The sequence below is a fragment of the Phoca vitulina genome, unplaced genomic scaffold, assembly GCF_004348235.1.
Source record: "Phoca vitulina isolate PV1807 unplaced genomic scaffold, GSC_HSeal_1.0 scaffold1, whole genome shotgun sequence".
NCBI classification, from domain to species: Eukaryota; Metazoa; Chordata; class Mammalia; order Carnivora; family Phocidae; genus Phoca; species Phoca vitulina.
The window spans coordinates 69,149,873-69,176,908 of NW_022589704.1; positions in this window are offsets into that span (position 1 = coordinate 69,149,873).

A 27,036-nucleotide genomic window follows, 5' to 3' on the forward strand; every position below is an offset into this window, starting at 1 on the left:
GCCCTATTTTGGGAGTAGAGATTAGTCAAAAACAAAACAAAATAAACAAACAAAAAACAACCATGCTCTGGGGCACAAATAATTTAGCTAATTATTTATTTTGTTGAAAAACTGAATGGTGCAGTTTGCAAACATAAGAATCCATGCACCTAGTTTACAAGAGGTAGGAAAAGATTATGGGTTATCAATTATGTCTATGTTCTGCTGAAGACAAACTATAATAACACTCCTTGACAAGATCTACAGTGGTTTATAATAATTCAGAATCAATTTATAAAACATTATCAAAAATAGCTTTTTTCTTATATTTATTTTTCTAAGACAAGTCACATTCAAGTAGAATGACTTACTTTGAAGAATTTTAAGATGATAGGTATCATTTATATATATAAATTTTAATAGAGTTTAGTAAGGTATAGATGGATTCATGGTTTTGACAGCTTAGGAAGTTTAGCATATTAGGTAATTTGTTTCCAGATATCGGAAATAAAGCTGAAGAAGTTCTTACTTAATTTTTTCCCTAAGAGTTTCAACATAGCTGTTCATCAAAACTAAAATGTAATTATGCCTTGGATTTTTTTTATAATCAAGAAAAAAAGAAAGGAAGAAAGAAAGGAAAGAAACAAAGGAGGGAGGGAGAAAGAAGGAAGGAAAGAAAGGAAAAAGAAAGAGAAGGAAAATGTCACGATTGTATGTTGAGTACTATGGACACCTAGGGGGAAAAACGGTTCTAGAAAATTTTTTGAAAGATTTTCCTTCAAGGTTTCTGACCACATCCAGACAGGTAAGTAACCGATCCTCTCACTTTTTTCCTTCCTTAGAAAAACTCACAAATAAATCCCCGTGCATTTAGATTGAGTCAATTTAATAGTAAAATAAGGTGGTGAATCAGCTACTTGAATGATGTATTTCAGTATTTTGCAAGAAAATATCATGGTTCCCTATTGCCTAACATAAAATAAATCTTTAAACGATAATTCCTTGCATGACCCTCGTCATTCTTGTGTTACGCCTTTTTACTTTCCATATTGACCTCTATATCAATACAGCATGTTAATTTCCATTTTTATGCTCCTAGATTCTATGCCTTTTAGTTCCGTCTTTGTCATTGTTTTTCTAAGTAGGCTCCATGCCCAGCACAGAGCCCAATGTGGGGCTTGAAATCACGACCCTGAAATCAAGACCTGAGCTGAGATCAAGAGTCAGATGCTTAACTGACTGAGCCACCCACTTGTCCCTAAATTTTTTTAAGTAGGCTCCAGGCACCCAGATGCCCCTCTTCTTTGTCATTTTATACTTATCACTCTGTTCTAGATCTGACTCAAAACATCTTAAATCCTTCCTTGTCTAATCATACCCCATATAAAATATTACCCTTCAGTACTTGCTCAGTTTTTCCTATCAATTAGACTTACTTATCTATATTAACGAACGGGTCAGAAGATTAGGAACTAAATATCTACCATAGCCAGGCAATGTCACATATGGTCTCACATAACGGGCATTACTAATTCTTTATTGATGAGAATGTTGTGGCTCTGAGAGTTTGAATACTTTGCAAACAGTCTTAAAACTAAAAACTAGCAGAACTGGGATTCAACCCCAGGACCATGTATCTCCAAACCCTATCTACCCTCCATCCAAAGAGTGCCTCCTAATCCAAAATGGTGGCTGATTCAAAAAGAATTCCTATTTAACTTTGGAAAAAGTTGATTTTGTATTTACATTTGAATATAGCAGTGTCAGAAATTATAGAAAGAAACATGTCAAACCAAATTATGAGCACACACGATAAACTTTTAATAGAGATGCACAAAGCACCAGGATAAGCAGGAACACCCTTTCTTGAGCTTTGGATTGGGCAGTGGTCTTAGGTTTGGAATGACTTTTAAATTATTTTCCCTACTAAATATTTTCTCTTGTAAGTAATCTGTTGTCATATCAGCTGCATTTTGTTCGATTATAAACAGAAACTATGTATTTTTTCAATATTACTCATTCCCTTGAACTTGTTTAGTTATGAAGAGTACTTATTTAATAATTATTTGTTGGTAAACTATAATTAATCAGAAAACTCACGTTTCCTCACAACTGGCTAATGTTTGAATGTATAATAATGTTGCCTATAACTACCATCATCAGAGAAGAGAGAATTCCACCACACATTCATATTTTTAAACAGGGCTCTGAATGTAAAAACAAAACAAAGCAGAACATTCCCCATAAAAATGTATGTATATAATAAATAATATATCTATGATCAACTTCAATAAAGTTTTTTCTTAAACCCTATTTGTATTGATTTTCCCTTTTATACTTCCCATATCTCTACTATTTATGTTGACACTACTTTCATCATCTTCAACTTCTGCCTCACTTTGTGATCTTCATTAGCCTTAGTTCTTTTGAAATTTAATGAATAATTTTCATTTTAGGGGAGCCTGGGTGGCTCAGTTGTTAAGTGTCTGCCTTCGGCTCAGGTCATGATCCCAGGGTCCTGGAATCGAGCCCTGCATCAGGCTCCCTGCTCCATGGGAAGCCTGCTTCTCCCTCTCCCACTCCCCCTGCTTGTGTTCCCTCTCTTGCTGTGCCTCTCTCTGTCAAATAAATAAATAAAATCTTTAAAAAAATAATTTTCATTTTAATCTGTACAATTTAAAATAAACATTTTAAAAATGTTTTTTAAAACATTTTAAACAAAACCTCTGGATGTAGCCAGTTCCATATTGTCCTAATCCGGCGACTAAACAATTACCCTGAAACTATCACTTTTTGCCAGTAGATGGCGCCTATGCCTAAATAACACAATCTATTTTTTTTTTTTTTTAAGTTAAACTATTTGGAAAAATCCTTGTCTTCCTTTGAGGTAAATCCCACTAGTGAATTTTCATGATAGGTACAATTCATCTCTAAGATTTAAAGAATTGTTAATTCTAAACAATCTGGATTAAAACCTTTCTAAGTGGGCTATATACATTTGTCTTCCTTCCTAAGCTAGAGCATATAAGCCTGTTTCCTGATGATTGATAATCACCATCATAAATATCAATTACAGTACTACATAAGCATATACACACTATTCTAGTGTTTGACCGTATGTTAAATGGACCCAGATAACCATGCTTTTTGAGCTTACCCTTTACAGTATTTTAGTTCAGTCTAGTATTTGGGGGCTTGTTTTTTAATAAGCATTTTTTCTCTTTTTTCCAGGTATTACTTCTTAAAAGTAACTGCTAACAGCAAATGTCTTCTTTCCCCAAAGTTTGTTTCAAAATATTACTATCTCTAATGTATTATAATCAAATACACCAGATAAATGAAGTTATTAGAATTGGGTCAAATACAAATATCATTGTTGAATTACATAGACCTTTGTATGTTTTATGGCATCTGTTTTGAGTACTGAGACACTTTGATAGTTCTATTTGCTTAATAAGTGATCTATTTTAATATACTGATTATATTTATAATTAATAATTGAGTTCTAGAACATTCAAAATTTGAATCCTATTTACTATACCTCTTTGATTTCCTTCTCTTTTTAATTTTAGTATTAATAATATTATTGATCCCATTAAGAGGACTTCAGGTCTGAGAATTTATTTATTATGGGAAATTTCAGGGCTATTTTTTACACTTTGCAGAAATATTTTCATACGTCTACTGAAAAATATTTTTGTTTATAAAAGGAAATATCTAAAGAAATTTGCGACAAGCATGGATATTAATCAATAAAGTCATCTGAAACTTTAACATGTATCAGAATCAAGTAAAGATTTTGTTACAATTGCATACACATTCTAGGGCCTCACTTCCAGAGATTGTATTTCAATTGGTATGATGTAGAGACCAGGACTCTGTATTTTAAATAAACATCCCTATTGATTCTTTTACCTCTTTGTACTTCTCAGAGTTCTTAGCTGACACTAAAGAAGAAATTCTCATTTGAATGAATGTAAAGTTGAGTGTTTTATTTTGGATTTAAATTAAGGTGTGTAAAATTTTGAAAAGAAAAAGAAAGAAAGAAGGAAAGAAAGAAGAAAGAAAGAAAGAAAGAGAGAAAGAAAGAAGAAGAAAGAAAGAAAAAGAGAAAAAAGGGTGCCTGTCTGGCTCAGTCAGTAGAACATGTGACTCTTGGTCTCTGGGTTGTAAGTTCCAACCCCACGTTGGGTGTAGAGATTACTAAAAAATAGAATTTTAAAACAAAACAAAACAAAAACGAACCCCGCCCCCCAAATTAAGGTGTGTTATACAATTATAACTTACATGAAGGAAATTAGTTTTCATATCAAACCCTCTTACAAAGTAGGGCAATACCGAACATTCCACTTCATACTTATTTTCTCGATAATGTTTGCAGACTTCTCTTCATAATCCAAGTCACATTTAAAGATGGTAAGCTGAAATTCCTTCAGGTTATTATTTATTAGTAAGATTTTCCAATATGCAATTATAAGAAATTAATTAAAATTAAGATAACTATCTCAGTTTTTAAAATACTGATCCTGACTTTAAAAAAAAAATGTTCTTTCTAAAAATCAACTTTTGCCCTCCTTACCTTGTAGTAACACTTTTCCATGCCTTTTAAGTGACCCTGTTTTGAGCAGTGTTAACACTTCAGAAAAATCTCCAGATATGTGTCATGTATCTTTTGGTCTACTTTAATAACAAAACACAGTCTCCTTGTTATCCTCACTTGCTCAACCAATGTATATTCTTGCCCCTGTGTTTATACAGTACATTCATTAGTGGTTTTTACTTGTCTAGTCTTTTGGGCCATAAAACTAGAGTTTATTATCCTCCAGGTGATGAATCTTATTTACAAATTAATTGCAGATCATGTGTGGGCAGCATGATTGCTGATCCTGCCTAACGAATACATTTAGTGTTTAATTTTTTTTTCTGTTGCTATTTTCTAATTTGAAGTGGGTAGACCAAAACCAATTAATTCTATTCCAGTTTTTCAGTACTTTGCTGCATGCTTCTTCTGTCACTACAGATGCTTATGACTCTTAATGTATGGCTTTAAATAACATCGATATTAGAGATGTGCTGGTATTAAGCGACATGCTCCTGATAACTGCCGTTTTCAGGTAAACCAGAGCTGCTAATTACCTTAAGACATTTTAGGTCACATACTCATAATTTGAATTAACTTATCTTGAACAAAACTGCTTATATTCAGATCGCTTTAATAATAATCCTAATCATAGAACTAGACATCCTTAAGAACATTAAAAAAAATAGCTTAAAGACTATCATACCTAGTTGAATGTGATTTTCCCCAGAGGGAAGTTTTGTGGGATTTTTCTTAATATCTGAATATAAAATTAAGAAATAGACATGTGGGATATTTTAGATGTGGAAATTAGTAGGTTTTGTACTCCTCAACATCTACTCAATCAAGAGGTATGAATAAAGTGGAAGAGCGACTTTGCTCACGTGAAGACAAGCATTTACTGAGGCGATCGTAAGATTCCAAAATTTCTGGTGATTTTTACAGTTTGTGGCCAAGATTTTAGCAATAGAGAGTGAGTGGAAAGGTGAATTAAATGACAGGTAAATATTTATGTTAACTATATCATGACACAGCCAAAACCCTAAGACTACAAGAATCTAATTTATAACAGAAGTATCTTTATTTTTTCAAGTTAAAAAATTGTGAACTGGTTCTACTTCATAATATTAAACTAATGACACTCCAGCAACTCTTACCTTCACATAATAACTGACAACCAGGTACCAAAAAACTATGTGACGTTAACGAGCACTAGACACTTGAAACATAAGGAGTAATGAACATGATATAAATGGATTTAAATAGAACTATTGTTTAATAGGCATTATATTTCTAACACTGTGCTAGCCATGACTACATGGGTTATTTCATTGAGTCCTCAATCTTATAGATATTCTGCAGATGAATGGATAGTAATTTATTCCTGGTTTATTAGTTTTCCGGTTCTTAATTACATATGCTCCAGCAGAAGTAAGCATTACCATCACTAGAATTATTCACTTTAAGGCCGTGTGAGTACTTGAAGAGATCCAAGCATCGGATGGGTGCTTGAACTGGATGAAGTTAAAATTCATCCAACCCTAAGACTCTCTAAATTTATGTAACACTGCTCTGTTTTAGATTGTGGAGAAGCCTTAAAAACCATACGGCTAGGGCACAAACCCAGCAGGATAATATGGATATGAGGCAGAAACCATGTTCTGGTGCTCCTAGATAGGGCACATTCATGGCAATCTGTCCAAGAGAGTTTGGAGTTGATTATATACAAGATTAATTGTTTGTCCTGAATTGTCCACATCATAGTAAAATAATCACCTAATACATAAAACACAAGAAAAAATTGGCTAGAAAGCACTTTCCCTCCCCAATTTTTTTAAGCAGTCAGCTTTATACTCTCACCTACAGAATGAGCAGAGGTTAGAACATTCTAATTCTATTTCTCTGTAGGACACCAAAAATAGAAGCAGCATTGAAATAGTGCTGTGACTAAGCCTAGCCTCACTGTTGCCTGTTACTAATTGCATGCACTTCAAGGTTTGAGTTTTTTTAGAAAGCTATTAAAAAGTAGGAAAGTAGGCCCTACAGTATGACTTAGAGTTTACTTTTCAAAAATTCAACTACTTAAAATTCATTAGTATTTAAGGCAGTGTTATTTTTCACTTCTTTTTACTTTATTCCTTTTCAATTTTATAAATAGTCACACAGACAAGTTATATGCTCATGTGCATGGGCTTTAAAAAAAATAATAACCCAGAAAAAAAGATGGCCATTTGGAAAAAATAGAGAGGAGAGACTAAAAGATATGTAATAAACTTTGTTTTCCTTTAATATTATCTTTCAGCTGTGTTAACATGATAATCTGTGTTTGAATAAATTCCAGCAGCAAAGAATTCTTAAGTGTGTGCTCCAGCGAACTGGGAAGAAAGTTCGCTTTGCCTGCTTAATCTCTCACATGCCTTTGCATCCTTTCGGTCGTACAATTGCTTTTTTGTGGGGCAAGGAGGTTCTTGAAGTCAGTCCCTAATTTCTCACTCAAGTTCATCTTAACCTCTATTTTTTTTTATTGTGGTAAAATTTACATAAAATTTACCATTTTCACCAGTGGTAAATGTAGAGCTCCATGGCATTAAGCACATTCACACTGTACAATCACCCCGCCACCATCCATTTCTATCAATCTATTTTTTTTAATAGATAGTTGTTGTTGCTAGAAATGTAGAATGGGGCCATTGTTGCAGCTTTCCTGAGCCCTGCTTAGCTGGTTTCCATAAGATAAATTTGCCAAAGACCTTCTAATCTAAAAGTCCACATTTGTTTATCTGTATTTGCTACCAACACATACTAACAGCATGAGGGAGATAAGAAGTGGTGGCATTAGAAAGTGGATGAGCCAAAGCAAACTATGGGAGTAATAAGGATGTTTGCAGGCTCAAAGATGTTTTGAACTTTCTGTAAAATTACAGTCACATTTTTGAAATGACGAGTTAAAAAAAAATCTCTAAAACTAAAAGTTAAAGCTTAAAGCTATGAAACACTGCAGCATGGAATTCTTTCCTCCAGAATATGAAATATGGCACACAAGATATGATTTTATATGATATTGGAGATAAAACTTGTGAAAATGTCGATTCTTTGTATGTTAATTATTTGTAGAACTGAACATATTACCGTAGATATTGAATCTCCAAAATAGCCTCACTCACTTGTTCTCAAAATGTGTGTATAAGATAAGGCCAAACTCACTCTTCCAGTAAATACGCATTCCATAATTTAGTTTTCAATGGAGCCTGAACATATATCAGGTGAAAATAAGATGACCCAGATCTGTCGGTATTGACGTACATGTAGGTGGTTCTTTTATTACAATTTGTGAAATGCTAGCAAGCTGCCTTGGTGAGGGATCTCACATGGAGAGAGATAATCGAGGTACAAGATGGCAAAAGTAAGTCAAGTTGTGCAGTTTCGTGAAGTGACCAAGTATATTTTAAATAAACAAGGCAACTTGTTGGCCTATTCAAAAGCGAGGTGTGAGAATACAGCATTTTAGTGCAAATTATTTGATATCTTAAAAGCTATTTCTTATTATTTCTTTTCAGTCTAAAGTGACTGGCAACACTTCTGAAATCACTTGTTCCCATTTGAGTGGCATTTCATTAAAAAATCCCAAGCTAGGACCCCTCCTATTCCATTATTAAGTACTGCAGTCTACATCAAAACTGTCTACAACCATGAGTTGTTGGTGTTTATGTCTTTACATTAACTGCTTTCCAATTGTGTTGAGAAAATTTACTTTTGGTTTTCAATTACTTACTGGATTCTAAGAGAAACAGTTGTCAGAAATAAGTTTACAGTGGAGAATGGCTGCTTCAGTAGGTGTAAAATCAATTTGTAATTTTTATTTAAGAAAAGGGATATGCCAACTACCCACTGTTCCTTTAGTTACTGACTTTTGGTAGTGCTGGTATACCTAATTCCAAAGAGAAAATTTTGTTTTTAAAAAAAACAAGACCGTGTACTTTATCATGAAGTCAAGCATATCATGAGCTATGCTGACATTTTTTAGGCAAGAATTTTTTTTCAACCTTCCCGCTTTATATGTCTTAAGTTTCTTCCCGAAATGATAGGATCATTTCTTCATTCTACAAGTAAATCTATATCAGAATCAAAGTTCACAGTGGAGAACCAAAGTATGAGCGTATTTAGCGTGAAGATGGAAAATGACAAAGACTGCAGAGAAAACTGAAGGACCAACCCTGCAAGTAGACATTATGCTAAAATAGAGCTGATAATTTTAGTTTTTTTACCCTTTACATTTCTCTTGAGGTCAATTTCTGTGCTTCAAAATCAATGACTAAAATAGCACAAGCAAGAACAGTAGGTAGATATGTTGTCTAATACGGTTATATTGATGCCAATCCTCATTTGAGGTAAAGAAACTACTGCTAATTTGCAAATACTAAAACAAGGCCACATAAGGCAGTTAGGTTCCTGCTTAAACACATCAAACGTTGCAATGAATTTGCCACGTGGACGATTTTGATTCAACTAATAACTGGAGAAGTATGAGGCTTGCAAATACTGAAAAATAATTTAATTTTTACCAAAGGCACAGTATTAACGGCCTGCATTTGAAAACAAAACTGTTGGGTTGAAGTGTAGCCAACTAAGCAAAAACAAATGGTTGCGGGGGACGCCCGTCAAGAGGGTAAGTTATTCTGGGTCTACCTGAGGAGGGACAAAGATGAGAGAAGCCATTTAAGAGCAGTTCTGCTTTCTGCCTCTTTTGTTCTTGCCAGGGTGCCCATTTTTAAAGTATTCAAACAAAGAACCACAGACCGCCAGTCACACCATAATACCAGCTTGTGTTTACATTTTCAGCTCTCCGGATCGTGATCCTATTCAGTGCACACAGAGTGAGTGCTCGTGTACACGCGCCCGTCCGCCATCAGGAGGACTGAAACTGTAAACACAAGCTGGTATTTTGGTGTGATCACGCTAATATGGCGGTTTGCGAGGTCGAGGGGTGGAAGGTGAATTATGGATCCAGAATTTCCTTGCTTTTGTCAGTTTAAGTCAGGCTGCTTACGCAGTAGCTGCTTTTCAAACTTGAATAACTCAGCTATTTTAAAGAAATGAAGACCTACCTTAAATAATTAGAGGGACTACACTGGAGAATTGTCTTCCCGGGAAAGTAGGGGAAGTTCCGTTCTTCGGAACCTACAAAGTTAGACCACGAAAGGCATGTTAACAGTCGAGTTCAGAACATAACCACGTGTTGATGTCAAAAAGTAGGGGCTCCTGGGTGGCTCAGGTAAGCATCTGCCTTTGGCTCAGGTCATGATCCCGGGGTCTTGGGATCCAGCCCCGCATCGAGCTCCCTGCTCCGCGGGAAGCCTGCTTCACCCTCTCCCACTCTCCCTGCTTGTGTTCCCTCTCTCACTGTGTCTCTCTGTCAAATAAATAAATAAATAAATAAATAAATAAATAAATAAATATCTTAAAAAAAAAAGTGTTGGGTAAAATAACCCAATGCCTCTATAGGACTTCTCCTTTCAACGGAAAACCATTTAGGTGGCTTATTTTACCTTTAAAAGTCCATTTAACCAAGAAAATTGGGAAAAAATTGTTTCATTGTACAGTGCACTATAAAGAGAAATGGACCGAGTTTGAGAAGTAACTCAGAATACTTTCCCCATTTCGTTGTTGAATAGTTGATTTTTGCCTTTTAACTACAGGTAGGTAATGCATCTTTAACGGAAGTTGTGCTAGATGAGATCTTCAAGATTATCTGGATTTTGAGGTACTATAAAGTATCCTCAGCACAAAAAATATCAGAAATGGTAACCCAACTCTCCCCAACAAGGACAAGAAAAAGCTCATTAGAAGCAGACTTATTAGAGCTCAATTCCTATTAAAACATAGGCTAGCAAATAAATAGATAAAATTAGTTTTATAGTCTCATTTATACTTTCATGCAGATATAGGTAAATATAATCCTTTTAGTCTGTTAATTTTAAAAAAGTATAATCTTACTAAAATTATCAACGTTAGAAAAATAAATGGTGATTTCAGTATATGGGATACACTTACCTTGCTCTTGGCTCTTTTGAGTGAAAGTTACATGAGGACTGGTATGTTTCTAGTCAAGTAATTTAAATTTTCCATTTTGCTGACAACACAGACATTTCTTTCAATGTGTATTCTTTAAATTTGTGTGAAAAATAGTTCTAAATAAAAACTGGTTTTCAAACTGTGTTTGTTGTATTTGTTGTTCTGTGTACAGAGATGGAAAACAAAAAGAAAGTTTTCTTCATATATTGTTATTTCCAGTTCATCAGAATTCAGTTTGAAACAAAGCTCAAAGAAAGTAAGTTTTTCATTTTGAGGCAGACAGGCCAATAATAGTTGTTCATAATAATATAAATATGTCTGTATATTTAGTTGTCCCATAGACAACAATTATTCCTGTGACAACACTACAATTTTTAGAGTAAAAAGTTCAGGTAAGTCCTTTGGTCCATCATCATCTTCAAGCTGACTCCAAGCATGGAATTATCAGCCATCCATATGTCGAGATATGTGGAGTCCCCTTCTCTCAGAAGTCTTCTCTCATTAATACAGAGCAACCGACCACTTTGTCCCCTATATGTGCATGTGTTCACATGCAAGAATATATTCAATGAATGCATATAAATATCTAGGCAAACCTACAAATACATAACAAGAGTAAATAACCCATATTAGCTTATTTTCAGTGAATTCATTTCAGGCTAATCTTGTCTCTCCTATTAGACCATCACCTATTTAAAAATGTGAACTATATTTAAACGAAAGTTTGAGTTCCCGCTACATCATTTATTCTGCTTGTCTTAGTAATTAATGATGCAGTAATGATTAAAAATCGAGGTGAGAAAATAGAATGTGAGGAGAGGCCAAAAGCCTGAACAACTGTTAAGACCTCAGTAGGATTTTCCACATTTTGACCGAGCATTAACACATCTTCCCTTACCTGGCCCGCAACAATGTCATTTTCCATTGACTTTAGAAATACAACTCTTTTAGAAGGAAGAGGAAGTATATTTAAAGAATAAAGAAAATAATATGAATGATCAAAAACAAACAAAAAAACCCACATTACTTCTTGCTGTATTTTCCTGCTTTAAGGTCTTACCTGCCTCTTTTTTTTCCTTGGAATGCTATAATAGAAAAATATATGAAAGTAGCTTTATTTTCTACTTGTTTAGTTAAAAATTTTCCTCTCCTGGGAAAATGGGTGGCTACTTCTGAATTTGAAAAGAGCAGAAGGGGTTGGCTATCATTAGATTTTGTTTCATCTTATTAGCTTAATGGTTTTTCATTTAGAAAGTAGCAATATGTTTTATGAGATGATTATTTGGTTAGTAGTTCTACCGACCAGATCAGAATCTGTGAAGGACCATGGGACAGGTGATGTCTCAATTTTCTTCTTAATAGTCATACTTTAGCTCAAAATGGCATTAAATGAGAAAACCTCGGGCCTCAGTCTTAAAAAGTTTTCCTCTTTTCAAGAACAAAATCTGCTCAGATTAAGTTAGGCTTCAGAGAAAATAATGAAAGGCGTGGTTTAGATATTCAGAGTTTTGAAAAGTGAAGATCAAGATCTGTAGCTGACATCTAAGTGAGAGTTTACAGAGAGCAAGTAAGTTGAAGTATTTGTAACATTTAAAACATTTCTCTTTTTTGGAAGCAACTTCTCATTCTATGTAAGCATTTTTCCTCCCTATTCCTTATTTAAAATATTTCTCATAGGATAACATAAAAACAAAAAATAATTTTATAACTATGTGTTAGATTGTATATAAGTGTATGTAAAAGTAGAGAGTAAGAAGGGACAAGAGCTAAGTACTGCTTTGGTACTTCTTTATTTATTTATTTATTTATATTTTTAAAAGTAAACTCTACCCCCAACATGGGGCTCAAACTCAGGACCCCAAGATCGAAAGTCACATGTTCTACCAACTGAGCCAGCCAGGCACCCCTCTTTAGTACTTATATTTCGTTTACAAAGGCATGGACAAGACTTAGTCTCAGCAATAAATGATATCATGTGTGAGGTAGACAAATGAATAGGAAATAATATACCACAACAGAGCATACGTTAATAAATATTAATACCTAGTGAGATGAAAGCAATGTAACATGTACTTAAAGAAAAACATTAACCCCAGTATGATATTGTTCAATGTAAGACAAGCAGATAAAATGCTAACATAGGCTGTATCTACTCATTCAAAAGCATTTAAGAACTGTTCTGTCTTTGACTTGTGGTAGAAATGATCAGCTCCATCTCCCTGGAAGTTTACCAAGAGGGACCAACACGCCGGGGTCTCTGGTGCTCTCAATACTGTGTATATGAACGGTATCCACTGGATTAAATAGAAACTTGGTTTTTTGCCACTAAACAAAAAGAGGGACATAATCTAAATGAGGCATTTTCTAGGCATATCTTTATTTCCCTTTTCCTGTTTTTAAAGATGTTTTGGCTTTTTGTAGCTTTGTAATGGGTGGGATGTGTGAAGAGAGGAATGGCAGAAAAGATGGAGATGTGGAGAATAATTATAAATGTTATACCTTATACTTTAACAATTGTTTTATCAGGGAAAAGCTTCTCTGCCTAAAAAAGTATTGTTTAAAAAACTCTCAGGCTTATTTAATTATCTAATTCATAAATGCATGCTTGTTCTTAAAAATTAAAATACAACCAATACAGTAGAGTAAAAAATGAAAGCCCGTATCAGAACCTTAAAACATATGATTTTATCAATATACCTCTGTATCCCAGAGGTAAATAATACTAAAAGTGTGTGCCTATCATTTCAGAACATATGCTTATTCATTGACATCACATAAATTATTTGGAGAATTTTGCTTTTTTTTCAACTCTCAACAATACATCTCGGAGATCTTTCCATGTGTTAATGCATAGACCTACCTCATTCTTTTAAAATTGCTGTGCAGTGTAGATGTACCTCAATTTATTTAACTATCTGCCAATGATGAGCATTTAGTCCATCAGGTATTTCTGTTGAAACAATGATGAAGTGAGTAGCCTTGTAGACCAATCTTCGTGAGTATGTTTGGGCCTTTTATAGGATAGGTTCAAAGAACTGGAATCACTGGGTCAAATGTGTGTGTATTAAATTTTGATGAACACTGCCAGATTGCCAATTACAATGAATGAAAATGCCATCTAAACATTTTAAATTGTAGCTTTAAAAGCAGCAAAGTTGCGTCCAATTTCCAAGAACCTACAGAGGGCAAGTTTTGGTACCATTATATTATACTGTCAAGTTCACCTGACTGATAAATAGTATCGAGTGCTGCCATGCCTCAGGTGTTGTTTAGTGGTGGGACAGTCAGTTCCAAGGAAGAATAAACACTATCCTCATCCTTAAGATCAGAATCAGTCCTCACAGCAGAGGCCTAGGATGCAATTTTCCTTTTGTTTTATAAAAAAGGAGCAAATGTTAAAAAAAAAAAAACCACAAAATGATATAAAACTAAATTGAGTTTTGAAATTGAAGTAGACATCCTACCTACCTTATTTCCAACTTGTGCGTATCTGTGCCTGCATTGGGTGATTCTACGACCAAGAGAGCAAGGCTGTCACTTTTGATCACACTCTTCTCCAAATGGGTTGATCTGTCTAGATCCAATGCAAAGAAAACCTTAAGGGATTTTCAAAACTAACACAGACATCAATACACTTTGACAGCCTATTAATAATGCAAATAGGAAGTTATCAATAGTTGGAATAATGCAATTTTAAAAAGTAGAACCAACCGGAAAGCTAAAAGCAGTGAAGGCTATTTAATCTTGTAAAGATGAGTAAGCCATCGAAAAGTGAAAATAGGTCTTCACTTGGGCCAAAATGCAATCAGGGCTAATAATATCAGTAGTTTGAAAAGAATATTTATAAAAAATTGGGCAGATTAACTGACCCATTTATAATATGCAAATACACTGCTTCCTTACACAAAGGTTACTCCACTGAGCTGAGATTTGGGAATAAACTGATGTGTTTTCCACATACACACATACACACACACACATTTCTTAGAACCACTGGCAGGGGATTAAATAAAAACAAAACCACCCTACCTCATTCTTGATTCTACCAAAACACATTTCTTGTGACTGGATCTAAATTAATTGACAGGTTTGCGTTATATTTTTGAAAACTGACATTTACTCTTTCTTAAAATTTCTCATCTCACATACACACACACACACACACACACATACACACAAGGAACAGCCCGTGCCTCATCGGACTGAAAGCAAAGGATATCTCAGCTCCTCCCAATTGCCCTTTTACCGAGAGTTTCTTGGTTTTTATGTTACAGACCCCTTTTTTAAATGCATTGAAGATGCCCCATTTGAAAAATCAGTTTTACAGCGCTAACAAATAACATTTAAAAGGGCATGTTAGTTCTAAAACCTGGGTCTTTGGAGGACAACATAAAATATATGATTCTAAAATTAAGCCTTAAAGTAATGCTTAAAAATACAGTTAAAACTCTGAATTTCTATGTTATAATCAAGAATAAGTGGGCATAGTGTTGGCAACATTTTGTTGGATGCTTGTAAATAATAGCCTAAAATGATCCACAGAACATAACTAACCAAATGTATTTCTAATATATCTATTGCTATTTATTAAGAAGTAAGAGTAAATTAGGCAACTATGCTATTTTGTTTCATGCTCAAATGTGCATAAATATGTCAATATATTGCTATGATTAAACTACATAATAAATATTTGAGTTAATTTATTAATGAATAATACAGATTAATGTATTAGGCAACTTGAGACAAATTCAGAGGCTCACACTGGTTGGAAGGGCTCATCTAGTCTGTCACTTACCTTCAAATGACAGTTTTAGCCAAACGGGTAATTGTCTATTACTTAAAAAATAAAATATTTCTCTTTCTAGAAATAGAAATTTAAAAATCTTTCTTGGTATTTATCTTTAGTGTTTCCTTGACCTAACAAACAATCACTGCTACCTTATAAAAGTCATATCAGGGGTGCCTGGCTGGCTCAGTCAGTGATCTTGGGGTGGTGAGTTTGAGCCCCTCGTTGGGTGCAGAGATTACTTAGAAATAAAATCTTTTTTAAAAAAAAGTCACATTAAACTGTTTTAATAAAAATTGTTTGTTCTTATTTAGACATAGAGGACTCGTGTTCAGTATCTTTTTTCTGAAAATAAATTTTGCCTTTGAATACTAATCAAGTCACACTTTCGCCTTTTACAACGAAATAATGCCAATTCCCTTAGCTTTCTTCAAGGACTTAAATCTCTTTAGCTATTTTTCTGTCTTTTGAATTCTCATCAGTTTCTTCACCTCCTTTAAAAATGTGATCCCAGGGGCGCCTGGGTGGCTCATTCGGTTGAGTTTCCTCTTGATTTTGGCTCAGGTCATCATCTCAGGGCCATTAGATTGAGCCCTGCCTCTGGCTCTCCCATCAGCAGGGACTCTGCTTGAGATTCTCTCTTGCTCTCCCTCTGCCCCCCGCCCCTCCCCGCACGTGCACGTGCTCTCTTTCTCTCAGATAAATACATAAATCTTTAAAAAAAATGTGATCCCAAACAGGAAATGATTTTCAAACAAAAATGTAATTAATATATGATACAGAGCAGAAATTTTCCCTTGCCTGTTTAAGAATATTTAGGAAATCATAAAAACTATGTTTTCTCCCACATTGAGTATTTGTACTTCGTGGATAAATCTTAAAGTCTTTTTTTTCTGTCCTTTTGCCCTGACACTCTTTACAATCCTATATTGTACTGAATTATTATGAGTGCACCTTGCACTTACTTCTTTTGAGCATCATTAAAAAAAAAATATGGTCATTGGGGCGCCTGGGTGGCTCAGTTGGTTAAGTATCTGCCTTCGGCTCAGACCATGATCCCAGGATCCTGGGATCGAGCCCTGCATTGGGGCTCCCTGCTCAGTGGGAAGCCTGCTTCTCCCTCTGCCTCTGCCGCTCCCCCTGCTCGTGCTCTCTCTCTCTCTGTCAAATAAGTAAAATCTCTAAACTAAAAAAAATATATGATCATTATCCTAAATTGAATTATAGTTTATTTTTTTCAGGATAGCAAGTACCTTAATTAATTTAATATCATTTGAGAATCTGTGCAGTATTGTTTTGACTTTTTTGAATAAAGAGAAAATATGTTGATTATTATGGGTCTTAAGAGTAATCTCTCAATCCCTTCTTGGTGAGGCCTTGAAACAACCTGCTCATCATTCTAAAGTAGTATGATTGAGATTTTTTTTTCAGTTATTAATGAGATGAACACATGTGATGGAATAAAAATTTTGTTTATTCACCTGGAAAAAATGGTATAGTTAGAAAAATGCTGTTAAGGCAGAGTGATGGGGTAGGAGCTAATCTGCTCTTTCACATATTAAAGTATGTTGTAAAACTATAGTATATGGTGAGGAAGCAGATACACATTTATTGAATTACTAGATGTCAGTAATTTATTATTTATATTATTGAATCTTCACAATTATCACGTTTAACAGTGAAAAACCTGGGGCTTTAAAAATATAACTGGCTCAGTGAGGTAGATAGTATTATTTGTTTATACAGTTTCATTTTCTCCAAGTCCTTAACATGCCTTTCTTGGGAAGGCAATATATTTTCCTTTGTCATTCACCTAGAGCTTGGCCAAAGCAATGGAGTGTGGATAGAAAAGAGAATGTGCTGAGTTGAGAAGTAAGTATAGCCAAAACTTTGCCAGCCCTCTTGAACTCCTGCCAAAAGAATATGCTCTAACAAAAGAGGCATGCGAAACCGTCATAAGCCTGACCTGGAGCCTGGAGCAAAGTCCATTTGCATCTAGCAGAACCTTGCAATGTCATAGCTGACCCAGCGACCCATGAGAAAGAAAGAAATGTTTGTTATTGTAAGCCATTGAGATTTGGGGGAGAGCACTATTGCTGCAAAACCCAAACAATATTCTCAGAATCTCATTAATGTAGATCATGTTAATATAGATAAATGAAACAGAAGATAAAAATAAAATCTGGAACTAGATTACAATATATCTAAGAACTTAGTGGGAAAATTATCAGTTGCTCAAAAATGGTATGGTAACATTAACCATTTGGAAAAAAATATGGTTAGATCTCTATGTCAAAGAAAAATCTAGAAAAGTTAGAGATATAACTACAAAATATGAAAACATAAATACAGTTAGAATAAAACATATGAGAATCTTTTCTCACTAATCTTGTCATAGAGAATGTTTAAGAATGATACCAAAGATATTAAATTAAGTGATAACTTACAAATTTGATCACATAAAGACTTTGTATGGCAAAAATGACACAAATAAGGTAAAAAGACTAAAGATATACTGAAATATATGGATATAACAAAGGATTAATATTCTTAATCTTTAAGGAGCCATTTACAAGTCAATAACAATAATATATATACTCCAGAAGAAAACCCAGAAAGGATGGAATAGCTAACTCACAAATAAATATGGAAATAACAATAGACCATAAACAGGCAAAAACACAATAAATCTCCTTTGTAATCAAGTTCTGGAAATTAAAAGAACAATGAAATACCATTTGTCATCTATCAGATTATAAAAGATTAAAAAAATAATGTCAACACTCAATACTGGAAAGGTTTGAGAGAAAAATCACCATGACGTTTTTGCGGGCCAGTTTGGCAGTATGTATCCAAAGTCTTAAAATTAAGCAGACTTGTTGATCTAGCATTTCCATTTCTTAAGGAAATTATGTGTCAAATGTGAAAAGATGTTTTAAGATATTCGTTGTAAAATAGTGGAAAGTGCCTAAATGTTAATCAGTGGAAGACTGATCAAATTATGGAACACCATGAAATAAAATATACATTTTAATGGCAGCCGTTAAGAATTATCAAGATCTGCATTTATAGACTTTTAAGGACAGCAGTAATTATACATTAAAAGAAAAAGGAAGCTGGGGCACCTGGGTGGCTCAGTTGGTTAAGCCACTGTCTTCGGCTCAGGTCATGATCCCAGGGTCCTGGGATTGAGCCCCACGTCGGGCTCCCTGCTCCGCGGGGAGCCTCCTTCTCCCTCTCCTTCTGTTTGCTACTCCTCCTGCTTGTTCTCTCTCGCTCTCTCTGTCAAGTGAATAAATAAAATCTTTAAAAAAAATAAAAGAAAAAGGAAGTTATTAAACAGTATGCACAGTATGGTCGCATTTTATAAATATATGAAATATATATGAATAGAATCAATTCTTGAAGAATAAGCAAAATTCTATTATTTTTTTCTGGATGATAGGGTTGTGGCTGAACTTCACATAAGGAAGTCCTTTTTTTCTATAATATTTGAATGCTTTTTACAATGAGAATATCATATATTTATAGTCAAGAATAAGAGCAATAAAACACCTTCCTTTTTGAAAAGAAAAAATATTTAAAATGGCAGTATCTTCTACTACAAATACAGAAAAAAGCCTACAGGATTCAAAATAGGTCATATCTATTATTTCTGCCTTGTCTAGGTCCTCATAAATTATTCATAGAAATCTTATCTATACTAATAATTATTTTTGTTCATTACTCCTTTGCATTTCATTTCAAAAAAATGACAGGTACTGTATTCTGCAGTCATTTATATTTTAGAATATTCCTCATAATTGCTATTTTCTTCAGCCATGTTTACATGATTCCAAAATAAGTATATAAATAAAAACAATTACATTGAGTAAAATCAGAGTATTTCTACATAAACCAATCATTTTAGCCTGAACTTAAACTGACCAACTTGAGATGACCAATTATTTTAGGATTATTTTTAAAATTCAAGTTCAGAAACTAAAAAATCAATTATTTAAAGAAAAAAAGCAATTAGCAAATAGTCTTCAATGAGACAAATTAACTTTACAATCACAGTTATATAATATTATTATGATATTGTATATCTTTAGAATTCTGTATATCAATCTATAAATATAGATATATAATTTAGGTATTTATAGATACATAAAATTGAGGTATAATAAACTGCAGAGCTGTGTAGGACCCATCTGAGAACAATTAAAAAACTATACTGAGAAACACAAAAATTTTTACAAATTGTTCCTAGATGGGAAAATGACAATATTATATAAAGGTGTCTCAATTCATTTATGAATTGAATGTAATTCTGTTTAGAATTTCAGGTGAGTTTTTAAATCCAGACTGCCTAAAAGGACTACCTCATAGTAAAAAGGAAAATTTCCTCTTCCCCACAATGTCCACTCCTACACCCCAAAGGTAACCATTGGTAACAATTTTTTTTGTTTATTCTTTCAGAAATTTTTTACGTGTCTATAAGGCACATATTCACATACACATGGGCATGCACACACACTTCTATGCTTTCGCTGACTTTTTTAATTATAGGAGGGATAATATCATCCATACTGTTCTACGACTTGCTTTTTCCACTTAATATATCTTGGGCATTTTTCCATAGCAAAACATATGCTCTCAAGTGAATTTTTTAACTTAATAAAGTAATTCTGAAACGTATAAAGAATAAGTAAGCAAGAATAACAAAGAGGACTTTGGAAAAAAACTACTGAAGAGAGACTTGCAATATCAGATGTAAGAATGTATAATTAAAATATTGTGATAGAGGAAGAGAGAAATCAGAGGAGCAGAAATTAATCTCAGAAGAGGACTCTGGAACATAAATTCAGCTTGATTCAAAAGTCTTTTTAAATCAATAGGAAAGAAGTATGTCATTCAGTAAATATTCAGGGACAATTGCTGAACAACTGGAAAGAAATGATCAAATCTTCACCTCACGTGACAAGCCAAAATAAATTGCAGATTGCTTAAAGCATTAAATGCATGAAATGAAAACAAAAAACAAAAACAAACCAAAGTCATTAAATATGTAGCAGGAAATGTAAGTGAATACCTAATCTTCATAAGGAGTATTTTCTAAATGTACAAGCACAGGTAGAAATTTTAATGAAAACATTTGCGAAACTGATAATTTTTTTTTTTTTAAGATTTTATTTATTTATTTGAGAGAGAGAGAATGAGAGACAGAGAGCAAGAGAGGGAAGAGGGTCAGAGGGAGAAGCAGACCCCCCGCTGAGCAGGGAGCCCGACGTGGGACTCGATCCCGGGACTCCAGGATCATGACCTGAGCCGAAGGCAGTCGCTTAACCAACTGAGCCACCCAGGCGCCCCGCGAAACTGATAATTTAAAATTGCAAAAGCCGGGGTGCCTGCCTGGCTCAGTCTGTAGGGCATGTGACTCTTGATCTCGGGGTTGTGAGTTCAAGCCCCATGTTGGGAGTAGAGTTTACTTAAAAAATACTTTTTAAAAATGAAAAAATCAATGACAAAATATGACATTACCTTGGAAAAATACTCTATAATATATGGCACAGTGTTACTATCCTTATTATATAAAAAACGCTCCGAAATTAATTTAAAAATAAAAACATGTCAATAGAAAAAAAAATGGATGAAGTAGAGAAAGAAGCAAGTCACTATGAAACAATATAAATGGCAAATAAACATGAAATATATTAAAATTTTTGAGTCAAAGTAACAAAAACTAGAACAAAACTCTTTTTTAAACATCACAGTAGATTAAAAAACTGGTAGCATTTAGTGTTGGTGAAGAGATGGATAAATGGACACCTTCATACCCTTCCAATCTGGAAGACACTTTGGATTTCTGTGTTAAAGCTTGTAAAAAAACTGTTTGATCCTCAAATTCCCATCTTGGGAATTTGTATGGAGGATATAATTGTAGATGTATGCAAGTATTGTCTACAGAGATGTTCATCATAGCATTGCTTATAATGTAGGAAAGCTAGAAACCACTGAATATAGTGCCAGAGAACTTGTTAGGTAAACTATTGTGTACCATACAGGCATTCAAAATAATTCTGGGCACAAACATTTAATGACATGGGAAAATATTTGTGATATATTTTAACTGAAAAGTGTAGCTCACAAATAAGGTGCCCTGTATTCTAATTATTTTTAATACGTATTATTGCACAGAAAAATACGCTGTAACAATATGCTTTAAAATATTGTGACTATTTTTATTTATTTTATATTTATATATAAAATATTGTGACAGTGACTATCTCTAACTAGTTGGGCTATGGGTGATTTTTATTATATTATTTCCATAATTTTCACAATAAACACTTATTAATTTTATAATCAGCAAAAATGTTATAAAAATAAAATCCTGGGACACCTGGCTGGCTCATTCGGTAGAGTGTGTGACTCTTGATCTCGGCGATGGAAGTTCGAGCCCCACATTGGGTGTAGAGATTACTTAAAAAAATAAAATCTTAAAAAAAAAAACTTTAAACAAATGTTTATGATGCAGACATTGAAATTTATGTTTTTTCTTAAGTGACTGGTTGCTTTGGGTCACTTTGTTCAGGTGTAAGCCCAGGTTAGCTTGTCAGCATTTCATTGAGAAAATATACCAAGTAAATCATGAGAATAAAATTATATGTTGATTTTGTAAAAAATCATGATCTTTTGTTAGACAAAATCACAGAGCTAAAATACGCAGTATTTTCATTTTTTAAAAAGAAACAAATTACTATAATAATTAGAAGAATTCAATTAGCATTATACTCCTTTAAGTAAAGATTAAATGGCTCCTCCCTAAGTTTTATTATGTAATCCCCCTTCATTTTCTAATTAATGGGAACACAAATAAGTATAATTATAAAATTTAATACTCAGCAACAGGTCATTTTTTTAATAAAAAATTTCTAAATATTTTTCCATATACTTCCCCAGGGAACAAATCATACCACAGAATAGGGCAAATAAACTCTAGGAAACATTCTTAATTTGTTCTTTCTAGAAAATGCTAACTTGTTGATTTGGTGACAAACATGTATACAGACTGTATTAAAAATAAAATTAATGTAAACCTAATGAAATGTTAAAATTGTGAAGCACAAAGCAGCTAGTTAAAACTATCCATTCTTTCTCATGTATCCTATCATTTGCTGTTTAAATTAGTAGAACAAACTTTGCACAATCCTCACATGGTTCATTCACATAAAACTTTAAAAGACTCCCAAGTAGCAAATAATGTACATGATATTATTTTAGGATCTGATTTTAGGTCTGCCTGATTTGGCTGGCAGTGTGATAAGCAGCATGTGAACAGGAGGGGTCAGTTCCAAGCAGAGCCTGAGTGAGAAGAGCAAATCATTTTCCATGAGCGAGACGCCTTTTTAATTTACCAGCGCATCCTCCATCTGAAACCAGGTGCTATTCCCACAGGAGAAAACACTGCCCTCCAGTGGTCTTCACTGGAGAAATGGAAATAGTTTCAGGTACCATGATTGCAGCACTTAGAGAAAACATTGTGTGTATAGCTAGTCTTGTTTCTGGCTGTATTTCTTAAGCTGAAAACTACGTCTACAACCGAGCATAAGGACAAAACCTCCAAAGAAAATTCTAGTATATAAGTAGTTACTCCAGTTAAATAGTCATATTAGCTACGAGAAACGATTATGGCTTTCCGACCCCCAAAGCTGACCATTTATTTGACAGTCACAATTGGATTATGTTACCCACCTATAGCTTGTCACTTCCCAGATAAGGAAAAAGAGATTTCATCTCTATGTTTCCCTTGTTGGCCAATTTTTTAGCTAAAAGACATTTAAAATTGTACAGCAGGCAGAACCCCAGGGGACTGAACAGTGTTCCAACATGCTTAAAGGCTTCCCATCACTTGAAAAACCAAATTCTTCCTCCTGTTTCTTAAACTAACCAAAGTAGGCAAAAGCAATTTTAAAAAGTCTTTGTGTCTAGCATTGGAAGTTTCTCATATTTCACACCATTATATAAATGTCACTCTAACCTATATGTATCACAAATGCTACGCTAAATTAGGGCCAAATTTGCAACCTAGTTTAACTGGGTTTCCTCTTTTTGCAAATGCAGTTTTTGTGTCTGCATTTAGCAATGCATACAAAACTGTCCGTGTAGCTAACTGCTTCGAATTGCTAAATTTGAGGATGGATGTGTAGATCGCCCGAGTCTTCATGCCTGTGCCAAAGCAATCCTGTTTCTAGGCATATAAAGACTTCCTAATCAAATGGACCTCGATTACACTGCTAAATTCTTGGACTACTTCATTGAGTCTTTTGGATTTAGTAAAGGGAAAATGGAATTTTAAGGGGGCAGAGATGGTTTCCTAACCTCCCATCCCTCTATCCTTCAGACACCAGAATGGAAGTGCCTCACCGAAGAGCAAGGACTAGTCCCACAGCCGTAGGGGCTCATCCGTTACCAGCCACGTGACTTAAACTTGGCCACATTTTCCTTGTCAGTGGATAAAGATAATAATGACCATCACAATCACCATCACTGCTTAGACTATTAAAACAGTGGCCACGTAAATGTCCTAGAGGCATGATTTTCTGAAAATATTACTCTTTTACCATCTTAAGTCAAGGCTCTTCATTCAGTTTACTACATAGAAGATGTGCTGAGTCCTCCAGATAAATTCTCCAAAACAAATGCCCTGTGATATTAAATATTAAGTAAAATATTTAAACATCATATTGTTCAAATATAGCATCTTAAAACAAATACCCTGTGCTCTTAAATATTACATAAAATATTTTAACATCATATTGTTCAAATATAGCATCTTTAAGTATGAATCAAGATTTTTCTTCTTTTCAACCCCACAGAAGGTGGTATCTATTATATATTCACCTGGACTCACTTCAGACTAAAAAAATGACAAACATAAAATTATAATTATCCTGAAAATGGTATAGGAATTAGACATGTTTGGCTATATTGGACCTAATTGTAAAGTCTTTGGTCTTGAAAGTATACAGTCCCACAGCCACACTTGTTCTGGCTGTTTATTCAATTTAGAAAATATACCCTTCAGAAAGGAACACTGCTTCCTTTAGGAGGTTAATGTGTTCTCCTTTCAGATGAAGAAAAACTTAACAAACACATTTTAATAAGACACATCGTTTCCCCCTGTCCCTAGCTGTGCTAATGAGTTTTTACTGAGCCATGGTCCCGCATCTTCATCTGTTTCCACCGTGTACACCTGCAGCATTATAAGACATAGTTTCCATCTGGATAAATTAATCCAGTGCTGTCTTCACTGCCTATGACATTTCATCAACCACCTCATTATGATACTTTGTGTCCTATGACAGAGAATCTTTGATTAATCAAAATAGTTTTTATAATACTACAAACTTTATGATTCAAAACAGTAGGATACGTTGAATTGAGACTATAACAATGATTTGATAAATATGCTATATTAGAAATTTTTGAGATGAAGTTCCATTTAAAGATGGAGCAAAGTAATACAGCTAGATATTCCGATAGTGCCTACGTGTTACATTGAACCCCTGTATAAACATTATCTGTGTATTAATAAATGCAAAGAAAATAAACTATGGTTATAACAGTTACAGCTAATCTAAATTAGACAATGAAACATAGGAACTTGTGGCATTCTGAATTTTGAAAAATGCATCATATTTGTGACAGCATCAAAATAATCTAAAGTCAGAACACCTTCCCTGGATATAATTATATGATTATAATTCTCTACCTTGACAGATGACATTTTTAGAAAACTCTAAATACAACTTCTAGTATATGCACTAAAATAAAATGTTAACAGATAGACAACTCACCATAGTATAACTAACACATTCAAATTTAGTAATTTATTTTCCAGGTGGAAACCAGGCTTCTTGGAAGACTTCAAACTATGCCAAATGGTCTGATTTTACCATAGAGGTAGGCACTAAAGGACTAAATTTACTTTTGTGTAATTTTTGTTAACTACATTTTACATGCAAATGTCTATACAACCATGTTAATGAAGTTATAGAGAAGGAAAGAAAGTTGGCATTCCCATTTTTCTGTTTTATTCAAAAGCAACTTTCCAGTTGACTTGCTATATCATTTTAAACCACTTTTCATTTAGTCAAAAGAAAACAGAAAAGCCTAACAATGCTTTCAAATTGGATCACAAGTCAAGAAAAATAATATCTTACTTATGCACAGAATACAGGCTTGACAATTTTTCTCCTGTACCTTAAATTTTCAGAACATAGACTATTTCTATTGGAATCAGACAAAAAAAATTTCTGTTAATCATAAGTATTTAGAAAGTGCAATCTACTGACCCAGAGTTGGTCACTTAGTGGGGAAAAAAAAATTTGTCCTTCTTATTAGGAGCTCAAAATTTTTTGCACCCAACATGGGATTGGATGCTTAATTGACAGTTATCCAAAATCTTCTTTTCCAAGAAATATAAACAAATATATTTAAATTCTGCATGGGTGGATTTTCTATTAACATTTTGGTATTCACGCTTCAAAGCCCATAGTGGCATTGAAAAGTATTGCTTTCAAGGGGGATGTTAATCCCAAATTTGTCTCAGATTATAAAAGAAGTGTCCCTAGGGCCTAAGACAAAGAATGTTTTTAAAAATAAAGGCACACTTGATTTGTAATAGAACTGAAAGTGAGAACATCAGAAGTGTAGGGGATAAAAGGAGAAAAAGGCAGAGGTAATGGCCACAACTCTGCATTTCGGGTCCACGTTACAGCCAGGACCAATACAATCTCACCCCCAGAACATCCAGAAAAAGAGAGCAAAATAAAACCTCCTTCACTTTCGCACATTGAAGGGAATCAGGATCCTCACCCAAATTCCAAACTCCTGGAACTTGGAAATATCTGTAAAACCCCCAACACCAAGGTTTCTGAAACCTGCCACATCCCAGAAACAGGCAGATCTTCAACCATGGAAATATGACTATTAAGAATTCACAGATTATCTGAAACATTTACTAATCACCCCACCCCCAAGCTAGAGGGAGAGGAAGACTCCAAGCATTGGGGAAAGCCCACTGTGAAAATGCCAGGCCCTTCTTAGGCCTTAGGTTGTCAACCTAATTCCAGCCACGACTATTACCTGACTCTACCAGGGAAAACAGTGTACTTCTGTGTGTGTGAATTGGGGTGGGGTGGGGGTGGGGCACCAGGATGTCAAGACATTTAACACATTCATATGATTTTTTTTTTTTCTTTAAACATTTGAGACTGTTGTGTTTCTACATGCTGGGCAACATAAATCATAAATCTTGCTGGATTTCTGCTACTGCTGCGTGAAGCCTAGAAACGGCATTCCTGTCAATGGGAGGAAGAGACAGACAGAAATCAAGACAGAGACAGGCAGCACCCCCAGGACGTGAAGCTTGCTCCTCCTGCAAGCTGGAGTGGAAGGAGATGGTGACATCCAGAACAAAATGTTTTTGCCACGAGGACGCTAAAGCTCTTGCTTTGTGATCTCTGTGTATGAGAAAGCATGATCAATGGAAGGGACTTAATTTTCCCCCTTTTCTGGAATCAAAATATGAGGGCTTTTTAGTTATTTTTAAACTTCTTCCTGTAGAGTCCAT